Raw genomic sequence first — 5,237 nt, forward strand, 5'->3', positions numbered from 1 at the left:
GTCTTCAGGGCCGGAACCGGAAGTGACATAGCCGGAACTGGAGGTGATGTCTTCAGTGCCAGAACCGGAAGTAACATAGCTGGGGCAGGAAGTGGCGTCTTCAGGGTCAGAACTGGAAATGACATAGCCAGAACCAGAAGTGACATCTTTAGGGCCAGAAGCAGAATTTCCCATTTTTGATCTGCAGAGATAACAAAGAAACGATTAGTGTGCCCCACCACCCCCCGGCCTGGCGTGGAATTACCTTCAGTTGGTCCTTTTAGCTAACTCCTAATTCCACGTGCATGACAATGTGTAAGAAACATTGTTGGCAGGTGGATGGTGTGAGTGGAATAAGTGTCCTCCTATAATTTGGTAAAACCACTCTAAAAGGATAAGCTTGGCATTTTTAAAATTAAGGTCCAAACCAAAGCACTCAGCTATCAATGAATTCATTTATCCATCCATTTATTAAGTTCTCCTCATGCTGACTAGTTGGAAGGGAAGGGAGATCCACTTATCACTATCAGGTACTGCAGTGAGGGCGATCTGGACAGTCAGGCCTTGGCTGCTGAGGTCTTTTTCCACTGTTCTGCACTAGATTTCTTTAGATCTGCCATGGTTTCTTTTCCCTGGCAGTGTCCAGTGGAGGGCTGTCCTTAAGATTAAGTTGGAAGGCATTCGGCAGACATGAACCAACCATTTCCATTGACACAACTGTATGATGAGATGGTTCCCATTCCAGTTCTGCTCTTAAGGTCCTTGTTTGAGATAGTGTTTGGCAAGAAGATCCCCAGTATTCGGCAGTATTACTATTGAACTATTGTATTTTATTCCTGAAGTGGCAATGATAGATCTTTGAAGAGGATTACTTGTGTTCTGTTTTGTGTATTGTATTGAATTTACTCAATTTTTTGACACCCATTTCATGCATTTTTTCACTCCAGGGGTTTTCTCTTGTCTTCTTAGGGAGTTAAAACTGGGGGGCTGTCAAAAACATGGCTTGTTAAAGCCCATTGTGGCACTCCTTGTGTGATGTTGCGCTATACAAAACATAAATTGTTCCTGTTGCTCTGTGTATATTGCTTAGTGTAATTGAAATTTTATTTTATAAACAAGAAATTAGATGATATTTGGGTTTTAATTTCTTTATTGCTGCTTTATGTCAACCAAATATACTGTATAGGTTTGCTTAATTTTCCTGTTATATCTATTATGTAGTTCTATGTAAATTATTTTGTAGTTCAAGGAAAATTTTTCCTTGTCCATAAAATTTCCTGCAGATGCCCATGTAGACAGGAAATGGGTTGTAAATCAATGTCCTATACAGTAATCCCTCCTCCATCGCGGGGGTTGCGTTCCAGAGCCACCCGCGAAATAAGAAAATCCGCGAAGTAGAAACCATATGTTTATATGGTTATTTTTATATTGTCATGCTTGGGTCATAGATTTGCGCAGAAACACAGGAGGTTGTAGAGAGACAGGAACGTTATTCAAACACTGCAAACAAACATTTGTCTCTTTTTCAAAAGTTTAAACTGTGCTCCATGACAAGACAGAGATGACAGTTCTGTCTCACAATTAAAAGAATGCAAACATATCTACCTCTTTAAAGGAGTGCGCGTCAGGAGCACAGAATGTCACATAGATAGAGAAAACAATCTCTAGCAAACAAATCAATAGGTCTGTTTGGCTTTTAAGTATGCGAAGCACCGCGGCACAAAGCTGTTGAAGGCGGCAGCTCACACCCCCTCCGTCAGGAGCAGACAAAGAGAGAGAGACAGAGTTTGTTTTTCAAGCAAAAATCAATACGTGCCTTTCGAGCTTTTAAGTATGCGAAGCACTGTGCAGCATGTCGTTTCAGGAAGCAGCAGCACAAAAGATTGCAACGTGAAGATAATCTTTCAGCATTTTTAGACGAGCGTCCCTATCGTCTAGGTGTGCGAACAGCCCCCCCTGCTCACACCCCCCTACGTCAGCGCAAGAGAGAGAAAGTAAGTTGGGTAGCTTCTCAGCCATCTGCCAATAGCGTCCCTTGTATGAAATCAACTGGGCAAACCAACTGAGGAAGCATGTACCAGAAATTAAAAGACCCATTGTCCACTGAAACCCACGAACCAGCAAAAAATCCATGATATATATTGAAATATGCTTACATAGAGTGAAGCTGCGTAAGTCGAAGCGCAATATAGCCAGGGATTACTGTACACATACAAGTACAAGTAACTTTTCCAAGCACACCTCGAAACACTCAGCTACTTTTGCCCTTGTGCGGGCGAAAAAAAACCTTCCAAAGGGAAAAAAGCTTTAAAAATCCCTGCACGGTTCCTTAGCGGCAACCAAAACCGAAGTTTTTAAAGGCAAATTGTATTTTTTAATTAACTCACACCACAGATAACACCAAAAATTCTCGACAGCCTCTCGTGTTTGTAAAGGTCAAGTCAGCCTCTTAGCCTCAGTTCTTACTATTGCATGTATTAAAAAGTATAAAGCATTTGAGAGTAACATTTTTATACATAAAATGTTAAAGAAAAGGATGGAATTTGGTTGCGTATCTTTTCATAGAATATTTATCTACAGTGTTGGTATAATATAATTGCTTTATCTTGTAATTTGCTCTTGAATTGCTTGAAAGGCACACATAAAATGTTCTATCATGATTATTTGCATTTTCAATATAAGAAATTTGCTTTGAATTTTCTCTATGAGGATGTATGCCTGAAAAGCATGCATTACATTCATACAGACTACAGCATAATAACAATTTAAAACCAAAGAGTCTAAATGGTATTCGTCTTAAATTCTGTAATTTACGAAAAGATTCTGAATCACTGAGCCTAGACCTGGATTTAGACCTTTCACTGCTCCACCTGCTGGATTTTCATTGGTAAGACTTCCATTTAAGCCTTTAACTGCAGTCACAATACTGAAAATTTCTGAAAAGGTACATTTGGTTGCAGTGCAGTACAGGCAGTATAGCACAAGAAGATGCAGTATTCCTCACTCATTCTATGTGGTTGTATTTGTATCATCTATATTAATCATTTTGATTGACTGCAATATTTCTTTTACTTATTAGGCTGTGCATGGCTCACATACTTACAAAGGAGTTACAAAGCTATTGTGTTTTTAGTTTGGACTGCTTTGTTTTATTTTTGTTGTATAAAGACAGAGAAAGCAAACAAATCAATAGGGCTGTTTGGCTCTTAAGTATGCGAAGCACCGCGGCACAAAGCTGTTGAAGGCGGCAGCTCACACCCCCTCTGTCAGGAGCAGAGAGAGAGAGAGAGACAGAGAAAAACAAACATGCAAAAATCAATACGTGCCCTTCGAGCTTTTAAGTATGCGAAGCACCGTGCAGCATGTCGCTTCACTAAGCAGCTGCACAGAAGGTAACAACGTGAAGATAATCTTTCAGCATTTTTAGATGAGCGTCCGTATCGTCTAGGTGTGCGAACAGCCCCCCTGCTCACACCCCCTACGTCAGGATCAGAGAAAGTCAGCGCAAGAGAGAGAGAGAGAAAAGTAAGTTGGGTAGCTTCTCAGCCATCTGCCAATAGCGTCCCTTGTATGAAATCAACTGGGCAAACCAACTGAGGAAGCATGTACCAGAAATTAAAAGACCCATTGTCCTCAGAAATCCACGAACCAGCAAAAAATCCGCGATATATATTTAAATATGCTTACATATAAAATCCACGATAGAGTGAAGCCGCGAAAGGCGAAGCGCGATATAGCGAGGGATCACTGTATATATATTTGTCTACCTAATCCTTGCTTCTTTTTTTAATGTTTAACAGTGTTGTAGCTAAGTAAACAAATTCAGAATATTTATTATCTTTATTGTTTGGATTTAGTTTCATCTAACCTGGGGTCTTCACACTATCAGTCTACACGGATTTCCTACAGCAGAGAGTACCTGTTTCAATGGAACTTACCTGAACAGACATATCTACCACCCAATTTTGTGGAAAACGCAACACTGTTATTAACAGCATATCTTGTTATAATAGTTCCTTAGCCTTGGAAAAACAAAAAAGGGGAAAAAGAGGTGTTATTCAAGAAAGACTGAAAAAACTGCATAGAGTTCGATCCCCCCTTACCAACTGTTACAATGGGAAATGTTCGATTGTTCCATAATAGTGTGGATGAACGTCAAGCGTGTGCATGCTTTCAGATGATTACAGAGATGCATGCATTATGGTATTTACGGAGACATGGCTGAATGGAAACGATTCGTATGCCTACTTGATAGCTAATGGATTTGGTGCACCAATTCAATTGGACAGAGACTTAGCCATTACGGGTAAGTCACATGGAGGAGGTGTCTGCTTTTATATAAATAAACAATGGTCTAAAATGGTGGTGGTTAGAGAAAAACTGTGCATAAAAGATGTGTAAGTTCTGTCTGTTTCACTGTGCCCTGTTTATCTACCCAGAGATTTCTACAGATTTTCATGACGATCATGTATATTCACCCGAGGGCAGGGGCGAGCAAGGCCATTAACACTATCTCCAGAGTGATATTCAGGCTTGAATCGCTGTCTGCCGACTCTCTGAATATTAGTTTGGGAGACTTGGAGTGGATTCTGCACTTTTTAATAAACAGAACATAAAGAATGAGTGACAATGGCTGTTTCTCTGATAGCCTAAGTATATGTGCAGATTGTTGTTCATCTCCTCTTTTGTTTATCCTGTATACAAATGACTGCAGGATTTTACACAAGAATAGACATATCCTGAAATTTGCAGATGACTCTGTCATTGTAAGTCTTTTACAAGATAAGGAAAACAGCCATGGAATTTCTAGAAAGTGCAGGCACTTAGGAAGGTTGTTGTTCATCTCCTCTTTTATTTATTCTGTATATAAATGACTGCAGGATTTTACACAAGAATAGACATATCCTGAAATTTGCAGACAACTCTGTTATTATCTTTAAGTCTTATTATTAAGTCTTTTACAAGATAAGGAAAACAGCCATTGAATTTCTAGAAAGTTGATTCTGTTCATCTGGACATAGTTTTTTTCTGAGGGAGATACGTTTCATCACTCATCCAAGTGACTTCCTCAGTCTTCGTTGACTGCACGTTTCTCACTCATCCAAGTGACTTCCTCAGTCTCCATTGACTGCAGGTTTCTCCAACCTTATAAACAGGAGTCACTTGGATGAGTGATGAAACGTATCTCCCTCGGAAAAAAACTATGTCCAGATGAACAGAATCAACTTTCTAGAATTTCCTTACCTGGATTATTGAGC

The sequence above is a fragment of the Erpetoichthys calabaricus genome, chromosome 4 (assembly GCF_900747795.2).
Source record: "Erpetoichthys calabaricus chromosome 4, fErpCal1.3, whole genome shotgun sequence".
NCBI classification, from domain to species: Eukaryota; Metazoa; Chordata; class Cladistia; order Polypteriformes; family Polypteridae; genus Erpetoichthys; species Erpetoichthys calabaricus.